The sequence below is a fragment of the Pleurodeles waltl genome, chromosome 10 (genome assembly GCF_031143425.1).
Source record: "Pleurodeles waltl isolate 20211129_DDA chromosome 10, aPleWal1.hap1.20221129, whole genome shotgun sequence".
Classification (NCBI taxonomy): Eukaryota; Metazoa; Chordata; class Amphibia; order Caudata; family Salamandridae; genus Pleurodeles; species Pleurodeles waltl.
Window position 1 is genome coordinate 166,562,629 of NC_090449.1, and position 23,965 is coordinate 166,586,593.

The 23,965-nt window shown below is 44.7% G+C and overlaps 1 protein-coding gene across 1 annotated transcript in view; it reads right to left on the bottom strand.

Moving 5' to 3' along the window:
* The window catches only part of B9D1 (B9 domain containing 1), a 409,768-nt gene that overhangs the window by 147,747 nt on the left and 238,056 nt on the right, over nt 1-23,965 (bottom strand). The gene's annotated exons all lie outside the window — the stretch shown is intronic.

A 23,965-nucleotide genomic window follows, 5' to 3' on the forward strand; every position in this document is an offset into this window, starting at 1 on the left:
CTGACTTCAGGCAAACCAGATCTTTCCGCTATGTTATAACCAAGTACTTAATTCTGCCATGAAAAGGCATTGCCATTGAAGAAGCTTTCATCTATGTGATACAGCACAAAGGGGGAAAGTGAATTTTCTCTAAATTGTGATAGAATCCCGCCTATCTCCTCTTGTCACATATTTTCCAGCGGATGTTGAAGCTTTATACATAGCCCAATCTGAGGAGTCCAAGACATTCTGATGTCTAAAACCACCCCCCAACACACAGGCACACACACACACACACACACCCACGTTTGTCAATTAAACTTTTGGTATGCCTTCAATAGCCCTTGACACTGCCTCCTCAATCATGTTCTGCATTTCACTCTGGGACATGAGTGGAGGAACCACATTAGAAGGACTCCCCTCTTCTGCTCTTGAATGCTTTGCCAGAATAAGCCCTTTAGCTTCAGAAGAAGGCAGGAGTTTGTGCCTTCTCTCAGTTGCTCTATCCCCTTCCTTTCTCACAGTGGAAAAAAGGGAATGGCCAAAACCCCTGTTTAGAAAGCTGGGGAGAGAAGTATGAACGACCAATCATGATAGCCTATATTCCCAATGCCACGAAACCAATGGGAACAATATACATCAAGAAGGATGAAAAATACAATCATGGGTTAGTAGCAAAATGCCCTAAATCGCAACTCACCCCTTCTCTCTCCTTCAGAATGCTGCCCAATCTCCCAGAGTGTTCAGAGCAATGCATCTGTTGCTGCTTCCTGAACCTGAAGCACGGTCCCAGACATCTGGGAGCTGAGCGAACTCCGTTGCTTACTCCCAACACTGTCCCGCTTGTCTGATGCAACGTCAGACTACTGCGAACAGCGTGGTCGTAATGAGAAAATCTACTATGACTGTACGTTTATAAGGTGCAAGGACTAAATGCACAGGCCTTGGATTTAGAATCTGAAACAGCAAGAGAAACGACATGCTTCACGCTAAGAGGGTAAGAAACAAAGGTGGCTGGAGACAGGCACTCATGCAAGAGAAATCTCTATAATGTAGCCAATCACTTTAGAAATAAAGCATGGCATGAAAAAGCTTGGACTATGAGAATTACATGGATGGAAGCGAAAAGATTCTAAAAAGCGAAATGGCCATTTCAAGTCCTTCAAATAAAGCTAAACACAAGTCACCCATATTAACTTTTAATTCTATCACTTCGTGGTAAATCGGGGAGCTCAGTTTGTAGGCTTTTGTAAAATAGTTTCTGCAGCCATTAGGGGCCAAGAGAAGATAGAGTGGATAAAGGGTAAATGGTGTGGCTAAGCCCCCGATATGGAACCTGGTCCTGAGAGTAAATTGAATTTTTAGTTGTGAGGTTAATTGCAAATCATAATCAATCTCATTTACACATCCTCAGCCTAATGCACAAATGTACTTTGCATTCATAGCATGTCAATTGCCGCTGACTTTCCAAATGCAAAGTATTCATTCTGAATGCTTGTAGGGAAGCAAAGGCGTGATCATCATCCGTCCTTGTGACTTGGAATGTAATGGGGAGGAGCTGCTTCAGTCACAGCGCAGGGAATGCTTTTGGACCACTAAGGGCAGACGGTACACACTCGCATAGCACAGGTTGTCACTTATTGTCCCTGATGTCGTATTCACAATGTGGTAGTTTTGAGGCACTGTGACCAGTCCACGAAATGATGTGGTCAAAGGGCCTAGTATCATGTATTTCTACCTGTGTAGAGAAGGATCATAAACAAAGCTGGGATGATGCCTAATTTCTGTTTCATGATCAGCAGCAGGCCGTGGACCAGAAATTGGATCCACCTCATAATGGTAAGAAGGGGCTTGTTCCAAAGCTGTTACTTTCCTATAGAGACGCCACTCCATATGTGATCTAAGACGACTGTATGGCAGTAAACAGTGATTTACAAATATCCCACATGAAATTCATTTTGTACAGGAATACTGAATGCTTCTATGACGTGGGGGCTTGCTGAAGGAGGGGCAATCACATAAATTAGTTTTGAAGGTTGGTTTAGAAGGGCAACCTTCCGGCCGGAGGTGACGGGTGCATTTATTTGTTTTAGGTGTCAGGTTTCTCCAACCACATAGCCCGTGGGAGAGGGGGCCTGCGGACAAAGGCTGCAGGCAACTTCGGGGAGTCCAGGGTAAAACCACTATGGACTCAGACTCTGGGGAACCTTGTTGGCACTGGTAGTCCACTTCACCTCTGGTCAGAGACGGTGGGTACAGTGGTGACCTCAGGTGTCAGCTTTTGGTGGTTACAGAGGCTTCAAAGTCCTTTCTTTGAAGGTTTTGGGAGAACAGATCTGCTGTTCATGGAAAGTCTTGAGTCTTTTTTGAAGGCAGGTAGTCCTCCCTGGTTTCTGGAGTCATGACTGTAAAATGAGTCAACTTTGGTGCAGATTTCATCGAGGGATGCAAACAGGCCAACAGGGTTGGGAGCAGGTCAGCTGCTTCTTTTCTCCTCTTCTGCTGTTGTGGCTCTTTGGTGTCCTTTGTCTCCTTAGGTTGTCAAGATCTGCGTTTCTGGGGCGAGGGGCTCCTCTAAATATTGAATTTAGGGGCATTAGGGGTGTGTAGGGTAGCAGCCAATAGGCTACTGACCCCTAGGGTCACTACAACCCTAGATGACCACTTCCTGTGGGAAGTGGGCATAACCCTGTCCCAGTATTCTTATGTATGCCATCACCAAGATGGCTTCTTCCGAAAAATGGTGTCCTCCTTGCAGTAGCCCACCTTAGGGGTTGTACTAGCCTGGGGTGGCATGCCTATCTGATTAGCTATTTTTTTCATCTGTCCAGGGTCCAAATGGGGTGGCTTTCTCTCCTGTGAGGGGAGCCAGATTTGCATTTCAAAGGCAGCAGCCCTTTGAGGCTTGCCACCTTAGGAAGGCTAATCAGCAGGTCATCCTGTGGGAGGAGGTGTTACACCCTCTCCCTGGACAGGCTTTTTGTTCTGGACCGCTTGAGAGCAGAAGGCTCTCACCCTAGGGGTCAAGAACGGTGTCTCCGGTGGCAGGCTGGCAGAAACAGGTCAGCGAGCACACCAGAAACTGATAGGGTTTCAGGGGGAACCTCTAAGGTGCTCTCTGGGTGCATCTATAGGTAAATCCAACACTGGCATCAGTATGGGTTCACCAATACAAGATGTTTGATACCAAACATCCCTATCTTCAGTGACGCCATCATGTAGCTGCGGAACTCATATTGACCAGTGTCCAGCACATGAATTTACAATGACTTTCCTGGTCACTTGCTATGTCTGAGAATCGACAAAGACATAGCAGGGGCATATCTGCTCATACAGATGCCATTACATGTAATATAATGCACCCTGCCTTAGGCCTGTAAGGTCTGCTAGAGGTGTGACTTACTTATATTGCATGCAGTATTGGGGGACATGGCACACAGGCTGTATGCTATGTCGCGTTTTCACTTTTGTCTGCACCAAGACACACAGCCTGCTGTAGCAGCCTGTCATGTGCTTGGTGAGGGGTCCCTTAGAGTAGCACAATTCATGCTGCAGCCCTTGGGAACCCTCTTTAGTACCCCAGGTCCTAGGTACCAGGGTTACAACTTACTAGGAACTTATAGAGGGTGCTACAAGCTTTCTCAATTGGGGAAATACCTGTGTGGTTTTTGGGAAATGAGATCTTGCACTGGGTTAGGAGGAACCCAGTGCACTTTCAGTTGAAATCATATCAGATACCAGCCAAAAAAGTGGAGGGGGTAAACATGTCAAAAAGAAGCAGTTTCCTACACGCTGCCAGACAGTATGATCCTTCTCCACTAACCATTGACAATGGATACGAGAAAGCTAGTCACTTTTATCCGATTGGCAATATAATATAACATATATAGGGGGTGATTTTAACCTTGGCGGACGGCGGAGGCCGTCCGCCAAGGTACCGCCGTGAAATGACCGCACCGCGGTCAAAAGACCGCGGCGGCCATTTAAACATTTCCGCTGGGCCGGCGGGCGCTCTCCGAAAGAGCGCCCGCCGGCCCAGCAGAAATGCCCCTGCAACGAGGACGCCGGCTCAGAATTGAGCCGGCGTAGTTGCAGGGGTGCGACGGGTGCAGTTGCACCCGTCGCGTATTTCAGTGTCTGCAAAGCAGACACTGAAATACTTTGCGGGGCCCTCTTATGGGGGCCCCGTGGCACCCCCTACTGCCATCCTGTTCATGGCGGGTTTCCCGCCATGAACAGGATGGCGGTAGGGGGTGTCTGAATCCCCATGGCGGCGGAGCGCGCTCCGCCGCCATGGAGGATTCAATGGGGCAGCGGTAAACCGGCGGGAGACCGCCGGTTTACCCTTTCTGACCGCGGCTGAACCGCCGCGGTCAGAATGCCCTCGGGAGCACCGCCAGTCTGTTGGCGGTGCTCCCGTGGTCGGTGACCGTCAGAATGACCCCCATAATGTTGCTGGACAAAAATTGGCAAAGTTTTAAGAACTTCAGTAAAGGTTCTATTTTTCTGACTCTAAAGATGTCCAAATGCTCTGTGATGACGAAAAATATTATAAAGGGGAGAACATGGCGGGCTACGGAGGTCACGTAGCGCGCTAGGGCGCTTTCCGGTTCCTGGGGGCGTGGCAGGTCACGGCGGCCGAGCGGGCGGCAGCTGCGAGCATACGGATGTGCACGCCGCAGCTATTGGGACCTGAGGCAATCTGGAGGACAGCCGGGGCTGTCTGGTGGCACCGGGCCGTGCTGGAGCTGCGCCGGACCCGTAAAAGTGTGGCGCGAATTCCCCTCCGGGGGAATAGCGGCAGCGGTAGCCGCAGCAGCAGAACGGGCGGAGCCGCTCCCGAAAAGTGGCGGCCGGGTGAGCAACCCAAAGAAAATCCAGAGAAGGACGCCAGGAAGAAGACGGTGAGGCAGCGTGGGGTGGGGGGCGTTTTTCCTGCCCCCCCGTTCCCCTTAACAAGGGTGGAGGGGACGGCTCAGTCACCCCAGGACAACTCGGCTGTGACTACAGAGGAAAAGGGGGACAAGGGAGGATCAGCAAAAAAAAAAATCCTGAGACCTAAACTGGGGGAAGGAGGCAGGAGTACGGGGAGGGAAGCGGGGGAGAGCAAGCTGAAGGTTAGAGACAAATTGACCCCCTCTCTAAGGTCTTTTTTTAAAGTGAGACCTGAGGTAGTTACACTCACCCTTGGGGGCAGCCTAGGGTTGCAATGGAGGTTACCACCAGGCAGGTGGAAAGCGGCACGGATGAGGGCAGAGAGGGGTCGAGGTCCCCCGCGCCACGGCCAGGAGAAGAGCTGACGGCTCCAGTGCTAGTTCAGTCCCCAAACGATAATCCAGCAGAGGTCCAGGACTTTGCATCTAAGTCGGTAGTGCTGGTGCCTCCTGAGGCTGCCTCGGTGATCCCTCCCTTACTGAGTTCCTCGTTGGAGGCGTTAATCTTGTCCATTTCTGAGGATGTAAAAAAGGGCTTTGCGAATTCAGAAGTAAATCAAGGGGAGATAAGAGAGGTTTGTGCTAATTTAGAAAAGAAAATTGATGGCGTAATGGTAAGAACGCAGGCCCTGGAAGAAGCGATGGGGGGTATGAAGGAGGAGCTGATTCAGCATAAGGGTGAGATCGATACATTGAAGAGGAGTGAACAGGCTCTAAAAAACAGGGTGGAGCAGATGGAAAACTATTCCAGAAGAAATAATCTAAAACTGCTGAAAGTACAGGAAGGCACGGAAGGGAGCGATTTTAAAGCCTTCGTAGTATCATTAATTAAATCAGCGGTGGATTTAGAGGAGTCCGAGGATGAAATTGGGAAGGATATTCAGAGAATTCATCGAGACCCCTTTAAGCCACGAACAAACAGTAGTAGACCTCGGAAAATTTTGATAAACTTTCTGTCGTACCAGATGAAGGAAAAGATTTTATCCAGAGCATTGAAACTGAAGTCCTTAAGAGTGAAGGATATTGTGTTTGAGATTAGATCGGACCTATCCAGGGAGACTATGGATAGGCAGTGGGAACTGGGAAAACGGTTGGAGATTTTCAAATCTTTGGGGGTCTCTGCCCAGCTGAAATTTCCAGCCTTCCTTAGGGTCATGTATAACAACAAAACGTATAATATTAGAGATATTAGTGAAGCGGATGAGTTATTGGTGGCGGTCAAAAATGGGCAGGCTACTGAGTAAGGCTGCGTGCAATGGGTAATGGTGAAATTCTCCCAGGAACCGGGGGGCGCTCTAATATTTGGATCACTATGGTCCTTAGTTGGGGGGGGTTCTCCACGGGTGGGGGTGAAGGGGGTAGGGGGGGGGGAGAGAGGTTTAGGGTGGGGGAGGGGGAGTTGGAAGAAAGTAAAAAGTAGTGCCTCGTTCAGCCCAACTATTGGTTATTTAAGATTAATAGATGGCTAGTGGGGAGGGAAGCCAGAGGGTGCAGAATATACCACTACAAATTCTTTCATGGAATGTTAATGGCTTAAGGGTGCGAGGAAGGAGGGAACGAATATTACAGTATCTGCAGGATTCTACGGCACAAATTTTAGTCTTGCAGGAAACGCACCTCACAAAGGTGGAGTGTACTAACATAATACAAAAACTAAGATGGGTGCGAACATTTACATGTACAGAACACAACTATCATAATAAAGGGGTGGCTATTTTAGTTAAACATGCACAGTTGGGAGGTGTGGGAATCCTGGAGTCTAGATCAGACTCAGCAGGGCGATGGGTGATAGCTAAAATACAATTTGGGGGTCGTAATCTGGTTTTAGCAGGCTACTATGGGCCCAACTGTGACGATATAGAACCCTTAAAACAGCTTTTTTCTCAGCTTTTGGAATTTTCGGACCCGGTCATTGTGGTGGGCGACTTTAATGTGGTATTAGACAATGAGTTGGATAGGCAGAACTGTAAATCACGAGGTACACCGAAGTCACAACAGTTTTTAAGGAGAATGATGAAGGAATTTGGTTTGGGCGATATTTGGAGGCAAAGGGCAGGGAAGAGCAGGGATTTTTCTTTTTTTAATAAGAAATACAGACATGCGTCGCGAATTGATTATTTTCTATTAGATATGCATTTGAGAGAGGAGGTGAAGAATATTGTGTATCTGCCCTCGCATTTATCAGATCATTCTGCGGTGGTGTTAAATATGTGCTTTCGGCAGATAAGTTGTAGTGCCCGGTGGACGATTGATCGGACATTATTATTAGATCAAGATGTGTTGTTAAAGCTGCGCAAGGAAGCCGAATTCTTTTTTAGTGTAAATTGGGGCTCCGCCCCGTTATCTGTAGTATGGGACACGTTTAAAGCAGTCATTCGTGGGGAGTTAAGGAGTTGTGCCATTCAGAAACATAAACGTCAGAAAAAAGAGATTTCTGCGTTGGAGCAGGAAATGCGAAAATATAAAACCAAAATAATTGAAGCAGGTGAGACGGAGGCTTTGAGGTCCAGCTGGGATGGGTTGAGAAGTCAGTTGGAAAATATACTACAGGGAAGAATTCAAAGTAAATGGGAAGCAAGTAAACTGGCCCATTTTGAATACGGGGAAAATGCGGGGAAGTTATTAGCCTGGAAAGGTAAAGCTGACCGGGTTAGGAACTACATTAAGGAGGTTGAAGTGGAGGATACAGGTGAAAAAAGATCAGATGAGGCGGTAATAGAATCGGCTTTTCAAAACTTTTTTTCACAACTGTATTCGGAAAGGTTAGTGGTGGATGAAGGTATGGTAACGGACTGGATAGGGGCTGATAGACTTTTAGGTTTATCAATGCAGGAGAAGGAAGCATTGAACGCCCCAATAACGGCTGAGGAAATTAGGAGAACTCTGACTAGTAGTAAGTCCGGAACGGCGCCTGGCCCGGATGGTATCCCAGTGGAAGTTTATAAGGTATTAGGAGATTCAGTTATCCCAGTATTGACAGAATTGTTTGGAGGGATTCTGGAGTTTGGCAATGATATTCCTCTTTCATGGAATGAAGCAGTGATCTCCTTAATTTTGAAACCGGATAAAAACCCAGCGAAGTGCGCCTCATATAGGCCGATATCATTGCTGAACAGTGATTATAAACTGCTAGCTAAGCTTCTAGCGGATAGGCTGACTAGGATAGCGAATAATCTAGTCCACCCTGACCAGAAAGGTTTTTCTAAAGGCAGATATTTGCATGAATTAACTTTCGAACTGATCGGGGCAATAGATATGGCCACAACGTTTGGTTCGCCTTTGGCAGTTATTATGTTAGACGCAATGAAGGCTTTCGACCAAGTTAATTGGAATTTTTTGAAATCGGTTTTGAGGCGGGCCAATTTAGGCTCCAAGTTTTGTGGTGTAATTGACCGGATTTATACATCCCCTTCTGCGAAGATTCTGGTTACCGGTAAACTTACGGGCCCTATTACTATTTCAAGAGGTACGAGGCAGGGCTGCCCCCTGTCGCCGGTATTGTTCAATCTATATATTGAGACATTTGCTAGAAAAATCAGACAAAACCCTCTTATCGCACCCTTCTGCTGTAATGGTTGGGAGAAGAAGATTCCCTTATATGCAGACGACGTACTAATATATACAAATAACCTGTCCCTGGCCTTTAACACAGTCAAAGATTTGGCTGATCAATTTGGAAGGATATCAGGGTACCGGATTAATGTGGGGAAAACAGATATTATGCAGTGGAATATGGAAGGAGGGTCGAAAACAAATAAGCAGGAAATATGGTACTTGGGCATTTTAGTGACTCAAAATTTGAAGGACTTAGCAGAGAGGAATGCTCGAAAGTTATTAGTGGAATGCAAAATTATGCTACAAAAATGGGCATGTCTCCCCTTGACGATTCTTGGAAGGATAAATCTAATTAAGATGTTTATCTTGCCCAAATGGAACTTTGTGTTTTCAGCTATACCCTTGGCAATGCACAAGGGGCATCTAGATAAAATGCAACAAGCGATAAGTAGTTTCATTTGGACCTCAAAGGGGCCGAGGATATCATGGAAAAAGCTACGCAGAAGGAGGGAAAAAGGTGGACTGACTCTCCCTGATTTGACATATTATGCGTGGGCTTTTTTGTTTAAAAACTCAAGGATGCTGTTTATGTCTCCAGACGGCTCAGCAGTAGGCAGAATGTACAAGGCTATGGTTTTGTCGGAAAAAGGGGGCTTACAGTCTTTTCTATTTAAATTTGGCGACCCTAAATTCTTCAAAAAAATTAAACTAAAAGTGCTACAAGGAATGGCAAGGAGCTGGTACCAGTTGAGGAGGCGGTTAGGTGTACATTATTACAGCTACCAGGCCCCTATCTGGGATTCCCCGGGCACCCCAGAATGTTGCCAGGATATTCTCGCATTACCACTTAAAAGGGCAGGTGTGGAAAGGTGGGGGGAGATTGCGCGAGATGGCACCTTACTTTCTTGGGAGGAACTGGAAAGAATAACGGACGGTTCTCTGTCCAGGTTAAAATATTTACAGATAAGACAGTGGGTAAAAGAAACTAAGGGGGGATTAGGAGTGGTAAATGACCTGGAGGACTCTTTTTTAGACCTGGCGGTCTCGGCTTCGGGGAAGAGGGTGGCGGTTTGGTATTGGGAAATATTAGAATCCCTGGATGAGAACTTTGACCTACCAAGCAAGTTATGGGGCAAGGCGATGTTAGGCGACAAGATTGGGTTATGGTGGAGGAAGTCGTGCATGACATTGTATGAAGTAGTGAAACCGGCGCCATTAAGGAAAAACCATCTTTATACTCTACATAGAGCATACATGTCTCCGGCAAAATTGTCTAAATTTAAGAAGGGGGAGGTGATCAAGTGTCCGAAATGTGGTGGGATGGGAGCAACGGATGTACACATGTTCTGGGACTGCCCCTCTGTTCGGTTGTTCTGGGAGGAGGTTTTTAGGGTAGTATCATCGATGTTAGGTTGGAAAATTAATGTATCACTCCCATTAATTATATTCGGGCAGCTCCAGGACGAGGGGATATGGAAAAGGGTGAACAAAACTAATCGTTCATTTTTGTTCTATGTAATTGTGCTGGGACGAAATGAAATCTGCAAAAAATGGTTGAAGGAGCACTCGCCGAGCTATACAGACTGGTTGAACGCGGCTCGCCGTGCGGCAAATATGGACTTAAATACGCAGGGCTCAAAGAAAAGCGTAGAAATATGGTCACCACTATTAAATTGGCAGGGAATTGACTAAATTGGCCCCCTTGCTAAAGTTTACTGCGGGGTACTTATGTGAGAATGTCCTAATGAGCTTCTCTCTGCTTTAGTCCAATGATTAAGCGCCGTTTGATGCCTCGGCGGGTCTGTTCAGGCAGACCAGGAGCTACAAAGGTGCACCCCCTGACTTGAGTCTCTCTTCGTAGACAAGAGGGCGAAAAGGTTATAGAAACGAAGAGGGGTCTCAGTAAGCGGGGCTGAATGAGGACAAAAAAAATATATATTATAAAAGGCTCTCTGTTATGTTTGTTGTACGTTGCTCTGTACAAAGAAACATCCGTTTTTATGTGAACGTCAGGTGGGATTTTCTTAATAAATACATAATTCTGAGGGTCTGTCCCCCAACAAAGTAACTTTAAACATTGTTGAAGTGTACTTATTTGCAGTCTCGTACTGGCCTCTTATCAGATTCCAGCCAGACACTGAGTAAAGTGCGAGATGCAGCAATCAATTCACCAGTGACTATAAACATCTTCCTCCTGCTTCTAATAATGAATAACCGTGATCACTGTCTCCTCTGTCATTCTTGCAAAGATGACACAAAACCTCTAACTCTGTACCCGCTGAGTAACCAGGAAACACAAGAGATCCTGTAAATAGGACTATCTGCCATGGAATCAAAAATTACAAAATGCGACCTGAAACTGAGTGAAATCAAAACTGAACTATGCTGTTTCAGCAGAAAGTGGACTTCCCAACTCCCTTCCATCCAAACTTTGCTGCTCGACCTCGGACGAGGAAAATAACTTACTAATGATTCTCTGCTCTGTTCCACCTTCCATTCAACTAAGTATCACCATGCTGACTTGGAAACTACACGGAGGTCCACTTCAATTAGGCAATTTCAGACGGCCACAGTCCTTGCATGTATGACATCTCAGACACTTACAAAGACTTGCACTCAACATCACCCAACACCAATTTCACCTAAAGACCATCTGTACAACCAGCAAACATGTCTACAGAAATGAGGCAATAACTTCAGCACTAAAATAGAGTACTGCTTCGTAGAACAGTCAGTGGGCTCACACAATCAACATCTTCAAATCCAGTGATTGCACCAGAGCTAGTAACTAGGCCTAGCAAGAAACAAGCATTTGCAATGCAACGGGTCTCGCCTTCCTCCGAGTTAGAGCTATTAGCAGTTGTAAACGCCCAACTGGACTTTTCTTGCCACATTAAATGGGGAAAACAAGAGCACAATTGCGCTGCTACAGTTCACTCGTAGTGAAACCTATGGGTAAAAGTGCAATTATCTACGTAACTGGCAAAAGTACAATTAACTATGTAACAGGGTCGATGTCATGGAAAACGCTTGACTTCTGCCAAGCGAGATTGCGCTGCGAACAAAGATAAAAAGTAGTCCACAAACCAGACGGAAAACAGCGAGCCTTGCATGTTTTCAGTACTTGGTCACTGCGCTCGAGGAGGGCTAACCACTGGAAAAAGCATGACGTATGCATGCCTTCCACTAAAGAAAGCAAGCAGATTTTAACAAGCAAGCCCACGAACCAATGAAAGACACTGACGTGAAATGGACGGGGCTCCGAGCCCTTTTCTAACTCCTAAAGCGTCTCGCAAGCGAAACGCATGCGACGCAGGCTCGACCCTAAAAACGGCTCCACATGATCATCTTGTCACAGAGTCAACCAGTTATCCTGCCTAAAAACTATAACAGACAGTTCTGTGTGCACTAATAACCCCAGCAAAGGAACACAATCATGAACAGAATGTTACTTTGAATCTAGCATGCACAATGCTAATACTGGAAGCTAATTTCGGGATGTGAGATATCTATATTACAGTGCTGAACTGCAACTTATGAATACATTTCACAGTGTGTGGAGAGGATGGGGCCTGGTGCTGAGAAAAAACAAATGGCTGCGGTTGCTGAGGCTGTAGCTTTTGTCATGACGGATTTGCACACACCCTAATGGACATCAGTTGCTTAGAGCCTCCAAGGACAAGTTGGAAAGCCACTTTGTGCAGTGGTTTTCGCTTTGTCTTTCCTGCTACTGCTTGACTTTGGCTCCTCACCAGGTGACTGTGAAAGGAGCCGAAATAGTGTGACACAGTGCGAGACAGCAGGGCTGCACTGTCCATGAACCGTTTTGTGTAGTGCCTCCTACAAAGAAGCACCCATAGGTACTAATATGCTAGAGCCAGGACATATACGTTATTTTTCATTAAGCAGAAACATGCTCCCAATTCAGATATGTTGTTTTCCCTAGCAGGTTTTCCTCGTTTTAAACCAACAATTATTTTCAATCATGGTGTCTCTTGCTCCTAACTTTCAGGACAGGAAAATGGATAGAACCGCACTGGGGTTACAACTAGGGATGTGCAAAACTGAGTATTTTGTGGGGAAATTCAGAAATTGCATACCAATTTTGCAAAATAATGTTTTTAGAGCAAAATGTGGTTAGCATAATCCCACATGACTCGACACAACACTGCTTTAAGAGGAAACGGTCTCTTGGCGAGAAATTGTATTCGAAAGGGGACTCCAGGGTGCAAAGAAAAAAACCACTATGGTGTCATTTATGAACTTTGGAAATGCTAAATTAGAATAATATGCTAATCTCACGGGCATAATTAAAATGTGGCCTTTTCCTAGTTAAGGACGAGGTGATTGTTGAAGAAAAACGGAAAACGAACTTTTCTTTTAACAGCGAGACATGTTTTACAAATTACATTTGTTTCTGCTACACTCTCTGAAGGGCAGATGACTTTATGTGACACAATCTGCGTCAGGAATTACAGTGTAATGCAAGCAATGATTGTTACTAGGATACAAACATCATAGAAATGCTAAACAGCAGAGGTTCTAAACCCCACGCCTTTGAATTTCCTGGTTGCTAAGAAGTCACTTCTGTTGTGTTTAGTCTCCTGAGATTTGCTGTTTGCTGTCAGTCTAGCTTAGTTTAATGTGATTTTTTTATGTCATTTTCTTTGTGTTTTCTTCAAAGCTTTTTACGGCAAATACATTCTGAAATGCCCTTATGTTTCAGCTTACACGTCCACCAAGGAGTTTGTAGCAAATGCCATAGCACACCTGGGGAGCAGGAATATTGAGACATTTCGCAACACTGATAAACATGCAAGTAAAATGGAAATGTTATGTTATTGTTAATTAGCATTTGCATAGTGCACATCCTGCCAATAATATTGTATGAATTTATATGGCATGCACAAGCCATGGGTAGGACCTCATGGTATGACTCAAGTTCTATGCCTTCTTTTCCAGGTTTTGATCGCAGACTTGAGAAGTGTACTTGGGCAGCTTGATGATTTTTGACATACTGGTGTGGACAATTAGAGGTGTTATAAGATTGTTGGGAGTAGATGGAGGTCTAGGCAAGGGGCTTAAGTGTGTACATGGTTATTTGGCTCTGTACACTATCCAGTACTTTTTTATGGATCGAAAGAAACCGGAGATACTAGGCAGTGCTGCAGGACCCTACAAGCCTAATCTATCTGCTTGTCTGGACTGAACAGTGAGGGGATTATGCAGGACGGCCCATTGTCATAAGCAATGGGGCTCAGCCCCTACCACATTTCAAACCATGATGATTGCCTGTCAGGCTAAGCAAAGGACAGCCTGATAGACACCGTGTCAGGGTCAGGCAACGAGGAGTTGAGAAGAACTAATGCAAAGGCGCCTGGCAGCCTGAGTCTAGCTTTGCCGAGCAGAAGATTTCACAGCCGACGGCAGTGACGTCATCAGCAGGGAAAACCCATGTGTAGTCCTCCCCCTCATGACAAGAGGGAGCGCCAACAATACTTGTGCCTGTGTACTATATAGACATGATGGTTTCATAACAAGTGAAAGCAGATGTTGTTGCATAATATGATGTTTACATAAAATGGAGCTCCAGCATTTCTGGATGTAGGTTTGTATCTGAGTGGGAGAGCCAACATATGCCCTAACCAGATATCTGGCTCTGCCCTTATACTAGCCGTATGCAAGTCGTGAGGTATTTTACATTTAAAGCCAGGATTCCAAGCACTGCCCTCTTCCTTCTGTATTGCAGATTCCTACCGAAATGAAGGATACCAGGAAGGCAACCTGTATGTGGGCAAATCAAAATCACAATATTTCTGCAGATTCCTCATTATGATCTGTCATTCCTTGCTTCTACCCGATAAAGAAACATTTTCAGCAATATGGCACATGGTCATACTAGCCTTGTCTAAATCACTTTCAAAATGTGCAAGAATACCTACTTCTCATGATTATTCTGTGGCAGGGAAAATCAAATATTTGAAAAGAAGTGTGGTCGCACTGATGATTACGGCTAAACGCTGCTGCAGAGAATGTAGAATTAAGCATTATTACTCCCACAATATATGGCTCTCCAAAATGGCAGAACAAGCAATTTATGATCACAGAACATACATGATTGATAATCAGGAGGAAATCTAAATAGACTGTCTGGCATTTTTGGAGAACTTGACTGCCGCCACCTGAATAACCTTATTTATCGTTACACTCACTGTAGAATTACTGATTGCCAACGTGGAACGCTCCCTTCATACACATCTGGAGGACTGTCACTAACCCAATAAATCAGACACTGATCATACTCCCCTACAAATGAGGATATCATCTGCTCCTGCTTTATCCCAGCCCTCATAACGCAGAAGCGCATTGCTCTTCAAACCTTTGTATTTGATTTTTCCTCTATTTGTGACACATGGCTAGTGCTCCCTTCACTTTGTAGGTTACTGTCAGAATTCAACACTTTTTTCTTAAGTGGTTATTGCACTGAGACCCGCCTTATGCATTTTCTTCTAAATCACTTGCGCTTTGTGCACTGGGCGCAAACATTAAACAGGTGCAAACAGGAAAAAATAAGCTGCATAAGAGTATAAAATGACTTTAACCCTGTGCTGCATGTATGCTATTTTTATCTCCCCCTTGCCTCTGCTGAATGAACGCACCTTCTCTCGTGTACTATACTGAATTGTTCAGAAATATTTGAATCCTTTTCTTGTAGGTTTTTCACTGTAAATCTTAAAAAATGATAACAGAGAAAGTTATCTGGTTAAGTGTTGCAGCTTCATACAAATTTGAATCCTCTTCTGCATTCGGCCTTTATAAACTCAGTGACTTGCAATATCCTTAAAATGTACACCGGGGGTATTTTATCCCATATATTATTCACACTCTTCATCGGATTAGATGAAAAAATACTACAGCTATTCGACACATGAAGTACCACTGTTAAAAAACTATTTTAAAATCACAGTAACTGCTAAAGGATTCATTAAAATATTTCACTTTTTAATGTATAAAGCCTCCATCTGCAAACCCACCCCCCCACCCCCCCCCAGAAGCAAAAATTGAGATTACTCAGCAAAGCAAAGATTAAACTCATCAAACAGTCGAAGCATCTGTCTCGATGCTTGGCAACAGGTCTTCAAACATTTAGCGGTGAACACAACGAGATGTATAGGCAAGGACAAATCCTATTAGTGAAGTCATGGTCATATTGCTGAAATTAATGAGAATCTATATGAATACTGAAAGTTAGCAAATCAGTCTTTAAGTAACATCTGCCAGGTCCACCAACTCTGGGCAAACATATGAAAAGTGTAACAAGGTTTAAGTTGCAAAGTTATCAACAGCCGCAAGCCCTCACATTTTCCAATAAATCTGCAGTGCATAAAATCTTGTTGGATTTCAAATACAATGACTCTACCAAGTAACATTAGACCATCATTCTATCTACCAATCAATAGTTGGCAGTTTTTCAAGCCACATTTGGTAGCAACCATAGGCTACTCCTTTTAGTGGTAGTATTTTTTTGGGCTTGTTTACTCTTTTAAAGGCAGTATGTCTTTGGGCTTATTTACCCTTCCTTGATACCAAACTGGCATTACCAAATGTACTTTTACTCATGCACAAAGTTCGAAAGGGAGTTTGATAGGAATGGCACTCACAATATCACACCCCTAATCCCATAGCAACAAAGTCTCCACGGTGCTCCTGGAAGGGAAGAAACTACCCCAAGTCACCACAATTTTCCCAAGGATGAAACGTGTATATAGACAATCCAAGGCACTCATTTAAATAATTACAGTCCTTGTCCGTAGCTTTGTTAGTTTTAAATCCTCTTTTATTTATTGAGTATGTTCTTCAAATCCATCCAGCTCAGCCAACACGTGTTTCGTCATGCGAACAATTCTCACTTTGACCTCGTCAAGGCTTACTTAGTGTTGGCTGAGCTAGATGGATTTGAAGAACATAATCGATAAATACAAGATAATTTTTCACTAACGAAGCTATGGAAAAGGACTATAATTATTTAAACTAGTGCTTTGGACTGTTTATGTATTTTTACTCATACCTAGCTGCTAGGATGCAACTGCAGACAGTGTTGCAAATTTAAGTTGTAAAAAAGGAAAATAAACTTTCTCAGCCAAGTAGGCCTGCAGCAACTCTTGCCATCTGAAGTCTTAATAATGCCAGTGAGACTTTCCTTAGACTAAACAAACCGAAGACATGTTTACTTGCGGAGTCAGGGTATACTGATGCATACTGCATCATAGTAGTGTGATCTTCCACAAAAACTCCTACAACGGATGGCTGGGTGAGCAACCTCCAAAATAATTACTGGAACCTTTGCTGTTAACTCAGATAAGTGTAAACTCCAAGTTGCTCATCTCACTGATCAAAACCATCAGTGAGGTGGATATTTAAGTTAATCTAATGGTTCTCCACTAAGCATCCAGCATTATGTGGGTCTGCTAGAGCCAAATCTCTGAACTTTTGTTTTTACTAATGTTAACTGTCAGAAAGTTATTAGTGTTGCACTATTCAGGGTTAATTAAAAGTGGTTGCAGACCTCCAATTGTTTCGTCCATAAAGACCAAATAATCGGCATACATAATCAAAGAAAGTAACATGGAGTGTATAGATGGAAAGAATGACACTAGATCTCACCCAGCAAAGCTTCAGCAAGGCAAGTTGTATGCGCGCTGGGGCAGGTGTACTTGATGGGATGGAGGCTCATGATATGCTTCCCATTGTTCGAGTTGGTATTATGAGGTTTGTGAACCAACTATAATATCATTATATGGTCCTTCTTTGCTAATAATGTAATGGGGTTTTGCCACTGCCCTTGATCAGATAAGCCTGAACCACTTACGTGAAAAGCTGGATTGCAAGGGTACTGATCCGGTTTCCTCTCTCCCCCATTCAGGCGTTTCTATCAAACTCATGGTTGAAGGCACAGAAGGGCGAGTCAGAGCCAGCAGCGAGAGCACACTCAGAATGGCCCTAAACAGAACCAACTCTCTTTAATCTCTGTTTAGTAGAAGTGCCCTTGGTGTTGAGGGATAGGGACCGAATAACTACCCTCAGAAGTCTGGGAAGCAATTCTAAAAAATGGGGGAAGAGTTAAAACCAGAAATTAGGGCTGATTTGAAGCACAGCAAATGGGGCTCGATAAGGCACATGAGGAGTGTACCTCTGTAATAAACCGTTTATTAACAAGAACACTTACATCACCTTACACCGACAGGTTTTTGGCTTTAATTCCGATTTTCGAATTTGTCATCTCTGAATAACGCTTAATGTGCCCAGAGGACTGTTCATCTGGTTCTGCGATAAACTGTAGGTGCCTTAAACTACCAATGAACACAATTCTCTCATGCTCCTTGAATTAATAAACCAGTCATCAATTCACACTCTGTAGTTTAATGACCTTTCTTTACAGAACTATGCAGCTGTTAATGTTCTTTACTTCAAGAGAAGCACCTGGGAGTAACTTGTCCTCCCGGGGCATTATTTCACAGCGCTCTGTGTACAACGTTTTTCTTTGTAAGTGTGCATTCCTTATTAAATCAGATTGAGTCTTTTCTTTGGGCTATCTTATTCTGTTTCTAAGTTCAGCAAATCAGCTTTCTAAAGATATCTAATGTGACACCCCATATTTTATAATTGTCACTCGAACTCCACGAGCTACTCACCCCCAATACCAGACCTGCCTCCAGCCACACCTTCCAGGACTCTTTCTGGCACCAGTTATAAATCAGGTCTAGTACACTCAAAAGAACAAGCTACTTATATTCTGTAATGCTCTTTCTGGTGGCTACCCTAACTGCAGTCCCTTCATCTTTAGAATTTCCACAGGCACCAGACTGGAACTGCAAGATAATTGAAGGCCCCGGATGCTGGTAGGTGGAGTCTTGCAGCTCAGCGTTGACTCCGCTTCAACTTGGAAGTGACGCATGGAGCTGCATGTAGCCGGCACCTAAGTACGCTGGAGTCAGTTTCTTTCTAGGCACCAACTGAACCCCTGGAAGCTGAGCCCAAAAACTAACTGCATATGCTAGTGTGCAAACCTCTTATTTGGGACATTTTTGAATGGAAATGAGTCTATTCAACGAATGGGGAGGAGTATGACAGTGAGGAATCTTTGATTAGGTACACCAGAAAGAACATTACAGAAGATAAGTAACTTGTTCTTCTGGTGGATACTTCTAACCACAGATTTCTTAACTTTAGAACAGATACCAATGCAGCACCTCTGCTAGTGTGTGGAATAACTCAGACCAACAAGTCATGCAGGACTGAATGGTCAAAAAGCCCTTCCCTTTGGACCTGTCTGTCATTGCAGTTGTGTTACGTGACCATGTGCACTGATGTCCACATTACCACCATAATATCTAGGACAGGCACCCTGTGTGCCAGTGCAGTGGTAGAAGCCTTGGCCCTGGTGGAACGGGCTCTCAATGCTTCTGGAGGCTGACTCTTGTCCTCCAGATAGCATAGCAGACATTAAGACAGAAGACTATTCAATTGGACAAAGTACAAAGTCCTTTTCCGTGCTGCCTTCCATTTCTAGCCCCAGAGAACCACACGAAGAACAGATCGTCCACCAGATGTTTTTCGGAATGGTCAATGTAAAAGGTAAGCGCCCTTTTGGGGTCCTGGTGATGGACCCTATCTTCTTTTGAGGCATAAGGTAGCACAAAGGACGTCAGAAGAGTGATTCACAGTCTTCAGTATCAATTTGTCCAGAAAGAAGGTGGTATACGGCTGCAGGACTAATACAGCTTGAAATTCACTAATATGACAAGCTGTGGTGATTCTAATAAGAAAGAGGCTCTTAGGGGTCAGGAGATAGCTTTGCATCAGCTTTAAAGGGGTATACCATGAGTCTCTAACCAGTCAATCAGAAGCTACCAGTAGATCACAGAAACCTTCAGTGTAGCTCCTAGCCTTGAGTTCATTTTTTAAATTAGAAACTGCAATAAATAAGTGTTGCGTATTCCTTTTGAAGTTAGGAAAAGGCTGTATTTATTTTACCTTATTATCAGGCTGCAGATAGCAGATCCGGATAACAAGCAGTGCTCAACTTGGATTTTTGAAGATTTATAACCCTGGTGGGTCACAGAAGTTAAGTACTAAAGCAAAGAGGTATTTAACTCGTAAATAAAAGTTGTCAGCAACTCATAATTGGAGTGTGAGAACGAAATGATGTTTCTGAATGTCTTTACCTGAGAGAATATTAAAATAAAGGGTTAACTTAATTATTAAACCAATTCCTCACTTTAATTTTCTTCCATTTCTCAAAGTCACATTTACAAACAGCAGGAATCTTGCTCTCAGTGGCTAGTAGACACACTGGCATATTTATAAATGAAAAACACAGTAACCTTTTTTAAATAGGAGAAATTTAAAGTGCAGAAAAACGTTCCATCAAGTGCAGAAAAAATAACTTACTATTAACATTTATGCAGAGGCTTTTTCTTCACTTTAAATTTTTACCACTAAAAAAATGGTTGTATGCTTATGTTGTACTTGTAACGGTGCCACACATGGTGAAAGGTACGTCCTGTGCCACAAGTACATACAACACAGGCTCTCAGGCACCGGTACATATTTACCCCATTCATTCATTCACAGTCCCACAGACCACACACTCTGATGCACATGGCAGCCCTGTCTTAGGACACTGAGTCACAGTATTTTCTGCAAACCATAGTATCAGGCTCTATGGACATTAGGTCTAAAGTCAAGGAAGCTGGACGCCGGGGTGTCTGGTAATAATGCGTGGGCTGCTTGTCCTTAAATAGCTTACAACAGTTTTCAATGACAAGAAGTTGCTCTCATTACAGAAAAGGGTGGAGGCCATTGGGGTGTACACAAGGAAACTAAGGACCACTAAAGCCCCACTTTGGCATCAGGATAGGTTTAGTAGTAAACATGCAGATCAAACCTTTAAGTGTATCATAACAGGTGATTTGAACATGGACTTTAGGGGTTGGTCTGGTAAGCACAGAAAGGCTGAAGGATCCGACAGATCTCTTTTAGCCATGCCCACTGCAAGTCCTTGTTAGGGAAAAGTCTAAAAGCACAGCAACACTTTGGACTGCAGCAGATCTGGGTTGTGAGTAGCACACCAGGCCACAAATTTGTTCGAGTCCAGCATACACAGACTTTGTAGAGCCACACCTGGCCGCAAGGACGACATCCTTGATTTTGGGAGGGATCAAAAATGGTCAACTGCTGCTGCTCGATCCCCATGCATGGAAGTGTAGATTGTGCACCCTGGTGCAAGAAATTGGCCTGCTTCTGGCACAGAAGATCCTCTTGAAGAGGCAGTCTGATCAGAGGACAGACGCTCATGCCCAAATTTCGAGGCAACACTTTCCTTGCCCAATATGGAGCTACTGGGAAGGCTTGGGCCTGTCTTCCCCGTGCTCTACTCTTAGTGGAATTTGTGTCTGAGAAAGAGCCAAGTGGGGAACTGCAATCCACAAAAGTGCTGAGACTGCACATTCTCAGCAGCGGCAAAGAGATCAAGCCAGGGCTCTCCCCATTATTGAAAGCACGCTCTGTGCCAACTGCAAGTGTAGCTGCTATTCATCATCCGTTAGGTGTCAGCAACTGAGTTAGCCCTCCCTGGCATTTGGAGATGCCACCAGGTAGTTTACAACCAGAGAAAAGCCATGTCATGTTAGCTGCTTCCCGAGGCGATGCCTTCTCCACCCTGCTTGCTGCATGACAACATGGCCGTAATGTTGTTTGCGAGAACCTCCCCTTGATGGATGATAGGAAGGCAAAAACACCAAGCGGATCATCCTGAACTACAACAAACTGCTGTAGAGACAGGATTCCATCAGAGACCAGAGTCCTCTGATGTCCACCTCACCCAGATGGCCTCCACAGCCCAACAGTAATGTACCCATCACTACCCTCAGCTTTGGGTGGGGCAAGGAGAGGCTTCTGAGAGAGGCCTATTTGTGGTCTAGCAGCCACCACTGCAGATCGTTTGCAGTCCTCTCTGAAACCTGGATGACACTGGATATGTTCCCCTGGTGCTGTGTCCACTGGGACTTCAGGTCCAACTGCAGAGCATGCATGTGTCATCTAGTGTGGATGACTAGCAGGATGCAGGAGGCCAATAAGCCTGCAGCATCAACACCATCCTCACTGCGATCCAGGACAGAGGCTCAAACATTGGGATCATAGCCTGAATGTCCTGGACTCTCCCCTCTGGGGGAAAGCACAAAAATGTACCGTATCGAAGGTGGCTTTGATTAGTGGGTTTGTCGGCGAAGCATTAAGGTGTGACTTCGGCATGGCACATTGATACTGAACCTCAACGATGGTAAAAGTGGACCACCTCTAGATGATGGTAAACATTGTACCATCCAAAGGCAATGTTTCAGAGCTAGAAGTGTTGGCTGTGGGCAGCGAACACATGGGATCAGAATGAGGCTTTAGTAGATGTTGCGATGAGGCTGGCTCAGTCTCAAACCACTTTAGCTGTCTGATTATCTTCCGAGTGCTCCAGAGGGGACAGCCAGGAGTGAAGTTGGCACTGAAGCTGGAGTGGAATCTGAATCAACTTAAAGAGACACAGTTGCTGCCAATGGTGAAACTTCCAGCTGGACAAAAACTGGAGGCCTCTGCAGGTCCATGGCCAGGCCAAAACGAACTGGAGATGTGCCAAATATGCGCAGGATCGCCTCCCTAAACACCTTGATTTGCTGGAGCATCACTGGAGCATCACTGAGGGACCGAGAACTTTGGGTTGCATCAGAATTAAATTCAGAATCTGCTCTTCAGAACGTCGGGAAGAGTCCAAGAGGCACACTAACTTACACCCTCTTTGGAGCTGGAGAGTGGTAAGAAGGCGCAGATTCCTGCATGGCCTTCTTTTGGTTTTTCTGAAACTTACCCCAAGATTTCAGCCACAACGAGGACCTGCTGTTGGACTGACTTGGGAAGCAGGAACAGCAACTTCCTTTCGACTTAGACTGGTGAGAGCATGGAATATTTTGAAGTATGGTCACAGTATCACCGCCAGTTCGGCCGTTGGGTTCATCTGGGTGTTATTTTATGTTAGTTTCACTTGTTTTAGGGCTTGAATCGACCCTGAGAGGGGTATCTCAGCACTGATTTAGAGTTAGGAGGGTCACAGAGTTAAAACAGCATAGTCATAAATTTTTAGATGCGCGTTTCGTAAGGCAATTTGTTCCAGTAGGATGGGGCAGGAGCGAGAAAGCTCTACCACCTGCATTCACTTTCTTTATATGAAGGATCATTAGTAGTGCTTTGTCACTCAGTATCAGCTTTCTCTGACGGCAGCAGACAGGAATCAGTTTTTGCACAATGTACATAGGGCCTTTTCATATGACGGCTTTATGAGTCAAACAACATGTCTTAAAGACAATTATTTTTCTTATCAGTAACCAATGTAAAGACTTAAGTAGGGGTAAAGAGGCGGAGGCTGGAGGTTGGCTGCAGGTAAGCATAGCAGCGGTGTTTTGGACAACTTGAAGTTTGGTAAGGAGATTGTCATTTACAGAGGCCAGCAGAGAGTTGCAGTAGTCCAGCCTGCTGCTTATAAGCCCCTGAGCTAAGGCCTTCCTGGCTGATAACGGCAAAAATGGTACGGCTTTCCTTAGCATACTAAGGGTGTGACAACAGGTTCCAATCATTGTGGAAACCTGCTCTTTCATGGTTAGGTTCTGATGCAGTCGAATCCCTAGGTTTTTGACCACATGCTTAGGGGTTGGGGCCAGGCACTGCTCTGCCGGCCACCAATCATCAGTACAAAACATAGATCCTTTACCAAATGGCATTATTTCAGTTTTCTGAAGCATTTAATTGCAGAGAGTTCAGGAACATCCATGCTGCAACTGGGAAGGCTTGGGCCTGTCTTCCCCGTGCTCTACTCTTAGTGGAATTTGTGTCTGAGAAAGAGCCATGTGGGGAACTGCAATCCACAAAAGTGCTGAGACTGCACATTCTCAGCAGCGGCAAAGAGATCAAGCCAGGGCTCTCCCCATTATTGAAAGCACGCTCTGTGCCAACTGCAAGTGTAGCTGCTATTCATCATCCGTTAGGTGTCAGCAACTGAGTTAGCCCTCCCTGGCATTTGGAGATGCCACCAGGTAGTTTACAACCAGAGAAAAGCCATGTCATGTTAGCTGCTTAGCATGCTAAGGGTGTGACAACAGGTTCCAATCATTGTGGAAACCTGCTCTTTCATGGTTAGGTTCTGATGCAGTCGAATCCCTAGGTTTTTGACCACATGCTTAGGGGTTGGGGCCAGGCACTGCTCTGCCGGCCACCAATCATCAGTACAAAACATAGATCCTTTACCAAATGGCATTATTTCAGTTTTCTGAAGCATTTAATTGCAGACAGTTCAGGAACATCCATGCTGCAACTGCTTTTATGCCAAGTTAAAAACATTGCTTGGTGTTCTCTAGATTTTTATTAAAGGAAACTATCAGTTGAGTATCATATGCACA